Source organism: Prosopis cineraria, unplaced genomic scaffold, assembly GCF_029017545.1.
Source record: "Prosopis cineraria cultivar Desert tree isolate PC_DT_omini unplaced genomic scaffold, ASM2901754v1 PC11, whole genome shotgun sequence".
Classification (NCBI taxonomy): Eukaryota; Viridiplantae; Streptophyta; class Magnoliopsida; order Fabales; family Fabaceae; genus Prosopis; species Prosopis cineraria.
In genome coordinates, this window is record NW_026555342.1 from 15,904,910 (window position 1) to 15,918,250 (window position 13,341).

Consider the following 13,341-nt stretch of genomic DNA (forward strand, 5'->3'; position numbering starts at 1 on the left):
TAACACATTAACTTTTACACATTGTTGACAACGAATTCTCAAATGACAATATTTGGATCCAAATTTTTCATTTTTTAAAATTAATTTAATATATCACCATCTAGGAATAACTTGTTAATATTTAAAATAGTAATAGCAACATTCTAAGGTTTAATTGTTGGAGGTATATGTGAAAAATCATTTCTTAAAAGAGGACAATTCCTTGAACTGTGCTTAGATTTTATGAAAGATTCATCTCACAGCTATCAATTATAAATCTTGGATAACCAAAAAAAGAAAAAGAAAAAAAGCAATGATGTAGTTGGAGCTATAAGATTGAAAAGATACACGCACATATATGTACTTTATAAATTAAAGGGATGAACTAATAATCTATATAAAATATTAAAGTTAGAAGATTAAAAATAAACTTTTATAATTTCATTTGAAATATATGAAAGATAGCATGCTTAGGGACAACTTTTAAATCTATCTCTATATTCATCTCTATTGTCATTTTATCTCTTTTTTAAAATTTTAAAAAAGAATCATCCACCAAAAATATCAATAAAAATACGAGTGGAGCAATAAAGTCCAAATTAATTAGTTTCCCGTGTTACCCGCTATATATATTGAATTGAGTTTATGTTGTGCTCTGTTTTCATGAAAATTTATATTAAAAATATGATAAAAAAAGATATATATTGTAAATTTAATTAAGTTGAGTAAATTCAAAGTATGATTGGTATTTAAAACATAAATTAAATGTGTGAAAAAGTACATATAAAAACTTAGAAAATGAATTAATATATGACTTTTTGAATGTAATTAGGCCTAGCATTATTCCCCTTTATATTTCAAGAATACTAAATAAACTCCTAATTTGTTTTCCTCTTAATGATGGATTATAGTAGTTAAAGATATTAAATAACCCACAAGTGCTCTCTCAAGTCTCCAAGTACGTGTTTAATTATTAATCCTTTAATATCTCTTAATTAACTAATTAAATTCTAATTTTCATTGTAAATCCTAAGTGATTATGTGGGATTAATGAGTACTCATTAACAAAACCTCCATCAAAGTCACAAACTTCAAGTTCTCATTTGATTTAACTCAAGTTCTACATTCAACCTAGCTTTTTTAAGTATCAATCAAGTGAATGTAACAATTTTGGGCACATTTGAATTTTAGTTGGGTATAATTAATTATAAAAAATTAATTAATGTAATTGATTTTGATTATAATTGATTATGTTATAATGTGATTATGTTTGGATATTGCTTTTTTTTTTAAATTGATTTTGAAAAATTGAAGATGTTTGAATAATTTAGATGTATAAATTACTATAGTTTAATCATAATCACTCTTTTTAATTGATGTATGAAATTAAATAATTATTTATTTAAATAAAAATAATTGAAATAGATTTTTTTTTCAAAATTCTAATTGAGACAGATTTTTTTTAATTGATCTTTTTATTATATTTCCAATTCTCTCTCAGCTTATGATTTCTCTATGATAGCATGGAGGGTATTAAAATCGATTATGATTTCTCGTGAAGCAGTCTCAGTGAGTTTATGATAAAATCGATTAATTACCTCAACAATCAATTATCACAAAATATGGCTGCTTGGGTAAATTATGCTTTAATCGATTTTTTGCCCAAAAAAAATCAATTACCCTTCAATCCAACCAGGCTGCTCATTGGTAGTCAATCAACTAGAAGAAACAAGCATAAAGTAAAAGCAACATATCACATCATTAATATCACAAATATAAAAAGGGAGAGTATTTAATTTATTCAAGGGTTCAAAATAATTCTAAAATCAAGAATTTAGTTATAAATGTTTATAAAACCCAAGAAAAAATACAAATGTATTAGCCCAAACATAAACAAGAAGAAGAGGAGGAGAATGGAGAAAAAGAACTAATATATGAAGAGAGTCTTTAATTCATACAAGGGTTTAAAATAATCCTAAAATCAAGAATTTAGTTATAAATGTCTATAAAACCCAAGAGAAAATGCAAATGTATTAGCCCAAACATTAAACAAGAAGAAGAGGAGGAGAATGGAGAAAAAGAACTAATATATGAAGAGAGTATTTAATTCATACAAGGGTTCAAAATAATCCTAAAATCAAGAATTTAGCTATAAATGTTTATAAAACCCATGAGAAAATACAAATATATTAGCCCAAACATTAAACAAGAAGAACAGGAGGAGAATGGAGAAAAAGAACTAATATATGAAGCCAAAATCTCATCTAATTTTCAAATCATAGCTCAATCTCTTTCAAAATCCAAGCTCTAGCAAACCCGAAGCTTCCAAATACTCTTAAGAAGTCTAGAATATCAGCCAAAGTGAAAAACAACCCTTATATACACAAAAGCCCTAAATTTATCAACTACATAAAATGTTTTTCTTTGTTGTTAAAGTTAAAAGTCAAGAATAAAATTGCAACTTTGGTCATGGTTTTATTCCATTTTGTACACTTCTCCCTTTGACATGATTGTTCAACTTTGCACCTAATGTCTTCATCCTAATATCTTTCAAATCATTACTTAATGACTAGAAAGGCTCCCAACATCACCTTAAACTTAATGGCTGATATTAGCTAGCATGAAATTAGGTAGAAAATAACAAAATAAAGGCATGGTGTGTGAATTTTCATATCAATACACACAATTTTTTAACTTGAATATTTAAAATATGTACAATTGTGTCAAAATATGTTCAAAAACCTAAGAAAAATGTGATGAAATGTTATGAAAATTTAAAGGTTAACTGTTCACAATTTTTTAAATTGAGATAACATTATTGAAGACAGAAACTTTAATGATGTTTCCTTTCCTCATCAGTCTCATGATCTGTGGCTTTCTGGCATGTTCTCTATGAACATTCTATATATACAATTTACTTCTGGCCATTCGTTCACTCCATTAATTCTTATCCATATATCTATATATTAAGTGGCGTTTCCTCTACTCTTACAAAGTATAAATTCTGAATTGAAATTGAAGAATAATATAATTTTCCCAGGAAACATGGAATTATTTTGATTATCTAATAATTTTTTTTAAATTAATATTCCTCCGTAAGAGTTTCCTAGGATTAATTTGCTTGCACTTATAAGGAGACGCGCTTGTATATCCCCAAAATAAAATCTTATTTTGAATTTTTCGGATTAAGAAATTTAACCTTTTCTTCTCAACCTTGCAACGAGAAAACAAATTTAGTCGCCTAAATTAAAGATAAATGCCTTTGATGAAAATTGTCTATTGGTATACTTCTCACTAACACAAACAACTTAACACTTCCGAAGTAGGTGAAGAAAAGAAGGGGAAAAATCCTTTACATAGCAAAATTGTCATCTGAATTGCCTATCTATACAAAATTGTATTGATAACTAATCTAAGGGAATGTTGTCTTTGTTTTCTAGCATCAATTGAAGCAAGTGACTTTTAGAAATACATCTTCACATGGAATAGTGAGAGCACTCATTGGATGGTCATACACAAATTCTTCCTCAGATTCACTTAACAACTCTTGAAATGAAGGTTGATTCAAATAAGATATAGGGATCACAAGTCTCTTCATTTCCTCTCCCACATACACTGCCAAATGTCCCTTTAGCACTTCACTAGATCTTGAAGAAGTCAATTTTGTAGCAAAGGAAGTCCTCCTGATCCTGGGTAAACGAAAGCCCATTGCTTTTCTTGTTTAAAAAGAGAATAACATGGAAGGATTTGAATGTTGATGCTTGAGAGTATGGTGAAAGATTTGCGTTGCTTGCCTCTGAAAGCATACAAGTATAAAAGTATATATACATGAATGGAGGAGGAAAGGTTATGTGATAGGGATTAATAATTGGGATGACAAGGGCATGTAGAAATCACATGGTGTTGTCTTAATGACGAGAGGACTCCGAAACCCATTTGGTTAAGATATGACTGACTATGGGTTAGCTAAGTGGCATAATCTAGAGACATGGATGAGAAGGATCACATGATACTGTTTTGTTCCTTTCTCGAATGTCAAGAGAAGATCACTTGAACTACTGTGCTCAGAGCTTGATGTCTATTCAAAGGCTTTTATAATCGCTAGTTTCATTACCTGGTATGCGAGAGACATGTTAACTCTCATTTGGATTGATGTAAAGAAATCATATCTCAATCATGTGATCCATGTCGTCTCTTCATTTTGCTCGTTTTGACTTGTTGCTTTATGAAAAAACCTCTCTAAGACACAACCATGTGATCTCAAGGGAGCTTGTCTTCCAATAGGTGCTATCACATAAACAACCTCTCACCCACCAATTATTGAAGGAAAACAAATCCATTCATCTATATGTACTCATAATTCCTTGCATTTCAGAAACAACACAACTCATTGCCAACAATATCTTCAAGAGCATCTAAATTCCAGCACTTTCTTCCTATTCTCTTAAACACAAAATATGGTTTTTCGTTTACCTAGAAGGGCTTCAATTGTTGCAGCACAAATTTCTCCTTCAAAATCTAGTGCAGTACCAAAGGGATATCTTGCAGTCTATGTCGGAGAGGAAATGAAGAGGTTTTTGATCCCAATATCTTACTTGAATCAACTTTCATTTCAGGAGTTGTTAAGCCAAGCCTATGAAGAGTATGGATATGATAATTCAATGGGTGCTCTCACTATTCCTTGCACAGAAGATGTCTTCCTTAATATCACTTCTTCTTTTGACAGGTGCTAGCTAGCTGACAAAGACAAGATTAACGTAGATTAGTCAACACAATTTTGTACTTGATCGTTTTGCTTTGTAAAGATTTTGTTCTATTTGTTCCCCTACTTGTAGTGAAAAATTGTTTATCTCAATATGGATGATGGATGATGGATAGAATTTTCCACCTAATCTATTATCGATGTCAAAGGCATAGAATTTTTTGTTTTGGTGACTTCGAGTTGTGTTTTATCATTGTAGAGAAATTGTGAGAAAAAGGGATCATATTGTTCAATCTTGTAATTCGAGTCCTGATCTTGTTCAAGGGTTATCAACTTCATCTCCCTATTTTGATGTAAGTGGTTTTTCCAAAGAAATGATCTCTAACATACGAAGCACAATTTTCATGCTTCCGCTTTCACTTTTACTTCCTAAGTCCCTGTTCTTTAAGATTCTAAATGGGGAACTAAGAAAGAAATTTAAAAACATGATTTTAATTGATCCCAAAATAATTATATAAATTAACCTTTATTGGCCCACTCCGTTTCTTGAATCTTGATAGATTTTGGTTCGTTGTTGTGGCCACTGCATTTACAATAATCAAGTTCTGGATAGCGTGAGATCATATCTTTCCATGAAATTATGACAATATGTAAAAGTAAAAATTTAGAAGTTTAAATACAAAATTAACCCTGGCTGCTAGATTTCAAAAATAATTTAATGGTCCATTTTGTTTTCGATAAAATGTACTCACGCGGTTTTAACTTTGTCTTGAGTCACTATGACATAGCGTCCATCAGTTTTAATATACCACTCTCTTATATGAGTTGGCTTGATAGTTGTAGGCCCGCTCTTTTAACGTCTTGGTCCTTGAAAAGTACCCATAAGACAATATCATGTGATCTCTTACAGCCATTGTCCCTTTGTAAGAAAATTGTATTCTTAACTCTTGAGTTCATAGGCAACACATACATGTATCCTAATAAGTTCCATGTTTTAATTGTATAATTGATTATTAATTATTGATTTGATGATATTGAAGAGATACTGTACAATAAAACAATTAGTTGACCATCATAACTTCCTTGGCCTAAAACCCGTTGCTTTTGAAGTAAAAAATACATGCTTTTTAGGCCAAAGTTTGTTTTTATTAACAATGAAGGACAAGAATTAAAGAAAACACAAGTTAATTAATCCTGACGAGGAAAATGTTTAGTTCAATAATTGCTTAATTACATATTATATATTATATAAGAAGTTATGGTTTCAATGACATGTGCAAAAAATGTTTCCAAGGATTAAGTTGCTTGCACTTATACAGAGACGCTTTTGTTTATCCATAAGTAAATCTTTATCTGAATTTACTGGATTAAGGAATATAACTTTACTAGCTCCTCTCAATCTTGCCATGAGAAACCAAACTTTTGTCGCCTGATATTAAAAAAAAAAAAAAAGATCTATTCATAATTGATTGAAATCGTGTGAAGATTCTATTGGTAAATTTCTCGCAGATACAAATTATTTTTCAATTCCCAAGTGAGGTAAGAAAAAGAGGGGTGAATCTTCTCATAGCAAATTAAACTATATGTATTGTCTTCTATACAAAATTGTGTTGACTAATCTAAGTTTATGTTGTCTTTACAAGCCAGCACCTCCTGTAGAAGGAAAAAGTGACTTTTAGGAAGATATCTTCTGTGCAAGGAATAGTGAGAACTCTCATTAGATGATTATGCTCAAATTCTTCCACACCTTTATATATATAACAACTTTTGAAATGAAGGCTGATTCAAGTATGAAATAGGGATTACAAACCTTTTCAATTCCACTCCGACATACACTTCTAGATGACCCTTTGGCACTTCACCAAATTTTGAAGATGTCTATTTTGCAGCAAACAAAGTACTCCCCTTGATTCCAGGTAAATGAAATGTCACATCTCGAAAATAAAAGGTAATAGGTAAGGTATGATGCATATCGCACATCAATTCAGCCTTGAATTGAGAAATTCTTCTATTCCTAAGACATAATTGAATTTGTACCAAGATTTTTATTTGCTAAATAATATATATATATATATATATATTATAATAAAAGTTCTAATATTTTTTTAGAAATTTCAACATAACCTCCCAAAAATTTTACGATACAATATTTGAAATAAAATACAACAACTATGAGCTCTACTCCTTCAAGCTAGCAACAGAATATACAATAAAATAGAGATCTTAACTATAATTTATATGGATCACCTAACCATATTTTCAAAATAAAATATGTAAATTCTATAATTACATCAAAAGGAAATAATTTTAATCAAATCTTCACCTGACTACTACAAGACTCTCAAAAGTTAGCAAGAGGTTCAGCATTAGTCATAAATTTGAGACAAAAAATAACTTTTCAGTAAATAACATTTCAATTTAGATTTACAAAAAGTAAAGGAAGATAATATTTATAAAACGATTATGAATTTTAGAGTAATAACCATTACCATAATAAAAATGAAACACATTGCATAATTCAAATAATCTTGTAAAAATATGTAAAATAGATAGATAAAAGGTTGATTAAGAACAATAGAGACATCAGGTTCAATTTCCAAGTTATGACTTTTGCCTTAAACAACTAAATTATATATAATTTATCTTATAAAGAGAAATCCAAGCACAATCAAGTAAAAAGCTTATGTAGCAAAACTAATTTAAAAGACAATAAGTTTCAAAATTTCATAATTTACAGGACTCAATTAGAACAATTAATAAGTATAGATATAAAGTCAACGAGGATAAATAACCAACAAACATGGACATACAGTCTATTAGAGTAAGTCACCAATGAGCATGGTTTAAAGCCACAAAGTAATCAAGCACAATTAGAAGCTATGAAATAAGTGCAGGCATGAAGCCCAAAAAACAAGCATGAGTGCGATATTCACGAGTATCCATTCCTTCATTTCATGTGCATTGGCCTATGCAACAGGCTAGCATTTTCTTTAAGTACTCTACTAGCTAGATGTACCATAGCACGTTAAGGGCCAACAAGATTGTTGTTAGCAATTAGCATTCTAAAATATGTCCCCCAATTTAAAACAAGCATGCATGGGTTATAAAAATAAACATTTATGCTCTTTTCAATATAATCATCATAAGATAGTATCTTCAATGCTTTCCCATACATGAGTCATAATAAATAATTGTTTTCTAACGATAAGATCAATCAATATTATTATAAATGATTGCAAACAATTATTCAAAAGATTATTTCCAATTCCTTTCATAAAATTTAATGAAATGAAAGAATTCTCAAATATAGTAGTTAATAACAAAATTAAATCATAACATCAAATATGTATATTATATATGAATATGTTTAACCAAAATTTTAATAAAAGTAAATTTCTTACATTTTATTGAGAAATCAAAATTACCAAAACTGATAAAAAAATAATTTTACAAGATAAAGAAATTTAAATTACAAAATATCTCATACATAATAAATTTTTTATTAAAACAATCTATAAAAAATATTTTAAAAAATAATTTTATAAGTAAATTAATTGGGATACTATTCACTTACTTAGTAGATTACCAATAAATATCTTACTTCTAACTTGTCCTCCTGCAACAATGCTTGGTCTTTAAATCCTAGTGTCCAAGTAATTCCATTGTTATATTATTTTTTCCCCAATCAAAATACCATTTGAAAATAGAATCTAACTCTAATCTTAACTTCTATTAAAGAAAATATGTGATTGTTTTCTAATAATTGTTTAACTAACATAAATTCCCAAATTAAAATTCTCAAACAATGTAATCATCACATATATTTTGCCACCATATATTAAATTTCTCCCTTAATGGATATTTTTATCAAACACATTACAAACATAAATTCCCAAATTAAAATTCTAAGCTCTTTTCTCTTTAAATTTCATCCCAAAATTTTCCAATGTAAGTAATTACATTTATCTAACTCCCTAAGTCCAGTACTTATATAACAATCATTTCAAATATGAAAAGAATGTCATTTGAACATGCTTTTCTTACAACAATAATCAAAATGTTTAAGGCAAAATTAATAAACTAAACTTCTATCAAAGTCTTCTTCCCTCCAAATGCCTTATTCAATAAAAGAAAATTTAATAAGCTTTCTTCAAGTCAAATAAATCTCCTTCCAACATTGGTATATGAACATAATTAATCTAAATAATACAAAATTTCCCAAACATTACCATTTATATCACAATACTTCTCCATATTGTTTTAGCCATTGTTAAATTATTTAATGGTGATATGACCCTTTTTTGAACTTTTCAACCAACACATAGTGTGTATTAATTTTTAATTCATTCAATGAGACTTCCTAACCACACTCACTTCCCCAATAGTTTCTAGATTAATAGCAAAATTTATCATACTTTCCACACTCAACTCTCATCAAGAATTAAATTTAAGTTCAAAGAAAATTAACTCTAAATTCATCCTCAAGCAATAACCAACATATCTAAGTGAAATTTCCTACCAAAGATATGCTCATGATTTAAGTGAAATTTCCTACCAAAGATATGCTCTTGAGTTAAGTGAAATTTCCTTCCAAAGATATGTTCTTAAACTCAAGTTTTTAATTTGATTAACCTTATTTGCTCCTTCTTAACACACACAAGTGCAGCCAAAAATAAGAAAACACAACCCAGCCAAGACACGCCCACACGGGACCGGCAAGGAGGAAGGGAGAAGAAAAGTCTCTCACCTCAAAACATTAGTGGTAGAAGCAGAACCAAGAAGAAAGGAAGGGAAGTCCGCAGCGCTGAACAGGGAAGACGCTGAATAAGAGACCCGATGACAGCACCCACAGAAAAAGGAACAACCAAACGCTACTCAACGTTGTCGGCGCCGGCGAAGAAAGGAGGAAAGAATATTTTCGGCACATCCACGACACCAGCTACGATAGCAAACAGAGGACACAATAATGAAGGAGATGACGCGAGGCAGGGGAGAACAAAGCAGAGCAATTCAACGCACGCCCCCCCAGCTGCTCGGACGAAAATGAAAGGCAGTGACTGACATTCTCACGAAGACGCAGAAAGTTTTCAGTCCTTCTCTCTGCCTCACCCTGGGTCAAGATTGAAGTAAAGAAGGGGAAAGAAGCTTCTGATCTTTTCTAAACTCTGCATCTCCGTTTTCTTCCCCCAATAACAGAGTGGTAAAATGGTAATTATTTAAAGGCTGAAGCAAAAATAAAATAAAAAAATTTCACTCTTAACCTCTGGTTCAAACTTGGGTCAATCAAATATGTGGTTGCATAATCTCCTCTAAACCAACTTTTTTTTATTAAATTTATTTTCAAAATTAATAAAAAATATACTTAAAACACTTTATTTATATTTTTAGTTCTATTTAAAATTTCTGGGTTATTACACAAAAATCCATCATTTTGTGGTTAAGAAGAGAATTAGACGGAAGTGTTTGAATATTGAAAATTGAGTAAAAGCACATAACTATGAGTATATATACATTACAGGTGGAGGACATGTTATGTGATAGAGAGATCACATGGAGTTGCCTTCGAGGCCTTTTTCAATAAAACCAACGAGCTACGATGAGCATAATTAAGAGACGACTCCGTAAACAAACCATTTGGTTGAGATGTGATTGATGAATGGCTGGTAAAGTAGTACGCGTTGTCCGCAGACATGGATGAGAAGGATCACATGATAATGTTTTAAAGTGTTTTTCAAATGTCAAGAAGGATCATCATTTTTCTATTCCCATCTGTTTCTCTGTAAATTTATTCACAAGAAAATTAATAGAGTCCAGATCGACAAAGTGAGAAGTTTCTCTGTTGTGTTGTAAATATATATGTTCATGTAGAATTGGGCCACATGGCAATGCAGCACATGTCTATATACTATAAGTTAAAGGTGTCACACCCTGGTACTAAGGGTCTGACCGACACGAAATATGAGATAATTTTAAATTCTATAAGCTTTAATTAATCAAAAATTAAGTTAAATTATCGATATACAATTATATCTATATTTATAAAGTTCATAAATTCTGAATATTTTGTAGAAATTTTGGCTAAGTTTTCTTTGTAATTTAGACTTCCCAAAATTTCTACAATAGTGAAACTAGCCAATCAATCCAACAAAGAAGAATAGCTCTACACTAGCAAATTATATACCAACAAAATAAAATGATGACCTAACTACAGCCATATGTGGAACGCTAAATTAAATTTTTTCTAAAACAAAATATTTTTACATCCAAAGTAACTATCGTGTGTTTCAATTGTTCCAAAAAGAAATAGAGCCTTTCAATGTTCAACTGGAGGTGCAAGGTCAACTATAATATCTAAGACAAAAAAATTTCAATGAGTAACATCTGAATTTATAGTTGAAGGAAACGATGGAAAGCAAATAAATGAATCAATTATAAATTTATTAAAATAATTAATTGAAAATATTAATATAAACATATGTCTTGTAATAACCCAAGAACTTAAGTTAAATTAAAAAAAAAAAACACACACACACACACAAGTTTTCATTTTAATAGTAGTTATATTAATTTTCAATTAGGATTATCAAGAAAGAGAGTTGGTTTAGTGGTAGCTGAGCTAGATTTTCATCAGACAAGTCCAAGGTTTGAACCCTCTTAGTGTAAGGAAAGGATTTTATTTTGCTATTTGTTTCATTAAAATTATCATTTTGCCTCCATCAATTTTTTTTAAAAAAAAACACAGAGAGCATTAGATCTGCGAAAGGAAGTGCCTTCATTTTTCTTCATTCCTCTTCTTCCTCAATTAAAAATTCTAGACCGAGAGAGAGAGAGAGAGAGTGTGTGTGTGCACTCGTCCTTCATCCGGTTTCTCCATCCTTTCTCCCTGTTGTTCAGATCACTGACCGTGTGACCGAGCACTATGGTTTGGGTAAGGAGCTCTTGGTTCCCCATTCATCTCTGTTCTTCATATCTCTTGGTGGGTGCTGTCGGACCCTTTCTTCCTCCTCCATTTGTTCAAAAATCATTAGCACACGAGGAGCTGGTCTAAGATTTGTGGATTCTAATTCTTGAGCTGGAGGTTGGGTTGTAGCTGTCTCCTTCTCCCCGGTTCTGTCACCCCTTTTCTGTTCTTTCCTTTCCATGTTGTGGATGATTTGAGGTGAGGTAATTTGTTCCTTCACTTCTCTATTGTTGCACGAGCAATTGTGGGTTGAGATTGTAAAATATTTCCTTCCTTTCTTTGTTGGCGTGAGTAGTATGGAGGATGAGGATTTAATTTTTGTTGAATTAAGATTGATTTATTTATTGATTAAATGGAACCTTAGAAGCTAATTAATTACATGTCTATGTTAGAAATTTTAGGAAATGGAACTGGATAGGAAAAAGCTTGGTTATAGTTGAGGTTCAATGCTCATAAAGTGTTTGATAGAATGTTTAAGAGAGAGTCTTGTTATTATAATGGCTTGATTTTGGATATATATTATGATTATATTGCTGATTAAATAAATTATCATTGGAAGACAATTATCTTTAATGGAATTTGAGAAGGTTGATTGATTCAAATATCTATTTTGTAAAATTTTTTGGAGTTGGAATTAGGGAGGAAAATGTTAATTTGAATTTAAGAATTGATGCGTGATAGGCATTTGACAGAAATGTCCTATTAAAAAGAGTTTTATTTAATTATGTAATTTATGAATTCTATTAATTCTTATGATGATACATTTGTTATGGGCTCTATTTTAGTCAGTCACTTAGCCTTGTGGAGAATTTTAATTATGTAGTTATTGGGTGGTTAATTGAATTTTAAAAATGGCATTATTGATGACTTATAAATTATGGTGTTGACTCATTTTAGGATGCACTTAAAGTGTTTGATAAAGTGGATTATAGAAGTATTTTTTTTTTTTAAGAGTTGGGTGTGTGTACTCATGTAATATATATATCTTGATTAAAATTTAACTACTTGTGCTTGCGTGGAGTTGGAAAGACAAGTGTAGTATAGACAAAGTTTTGGATATATATACACATACATACATACATACATACATACATATAAAAAGTATTGTAGGCACTGAAGTACTTTAGTTATATATTGGATTACTTTAAGAACTTAGTAACTATAGTGTTGTTATAGGAAATGATTTATTAAATGTAGATTAAGGTCAATAAAATTTTGCATTATTGAATAGGAGATTTGGAGAAAGAAATCTTGATTGGGGTAGTAAGGGAGGATTGAAGCTTTAAAGGGTGAATTTTACACTTAAGAATACTGTAGGTAAATAGATAACATCCCAATTAATATTCCAACAAAATTTTCGTTACTAAAATATTACATTTTTATGCAAATTCTTTTTACAACAACAATGTGATTATTAGATATTTTGCTGATTAAAATACTTTATTTTGTGAAATTATCTTTGCCAGATTTGGTAATTTTAGTTAATTGGTAAATACAAGTTTGAATTCTAATTATGGAGTTTATTCTAAAAATTATTAAATTGCTATGAAGAATGATTCATGAAAAATTTTATTTCAATGGTGAATATTTTCTTGAATATTTGGAAATGTGGTTTGAAAGGGACTTATTACAGAACACTGGTTACTAATGACAGTTCCGTTAGCCCTTAGTGCCTTAGTTAATGACTAGTTAGTTTGAA

General features: G+C 30.0%; 1 long non-coding RNA gene across 1 annotated transcript; it reads right to left on the reverse strand.

The window, feature by feature from the left end:
• Nucleotides 1-6,146: 6,146 nt before the first annotated feature.
• LOC129285175 (uncharacterized) lies at nucleotides 6,147-7,097 on the reverse strand. Its single transcript, XR_008587097.1, has 2 exons — nucleotides 6,492-7,097; nucleotides 6,147-6,334 (listed from the first exon to the last, which is right to left on the reverse strand). It is a non-coding gene; the product is annotated as an uncharacterized LOC129285175 (long non-coding RNA).
• Nucleotides 7,098-13,341: the final 6,244 nt, after the last annotated feature.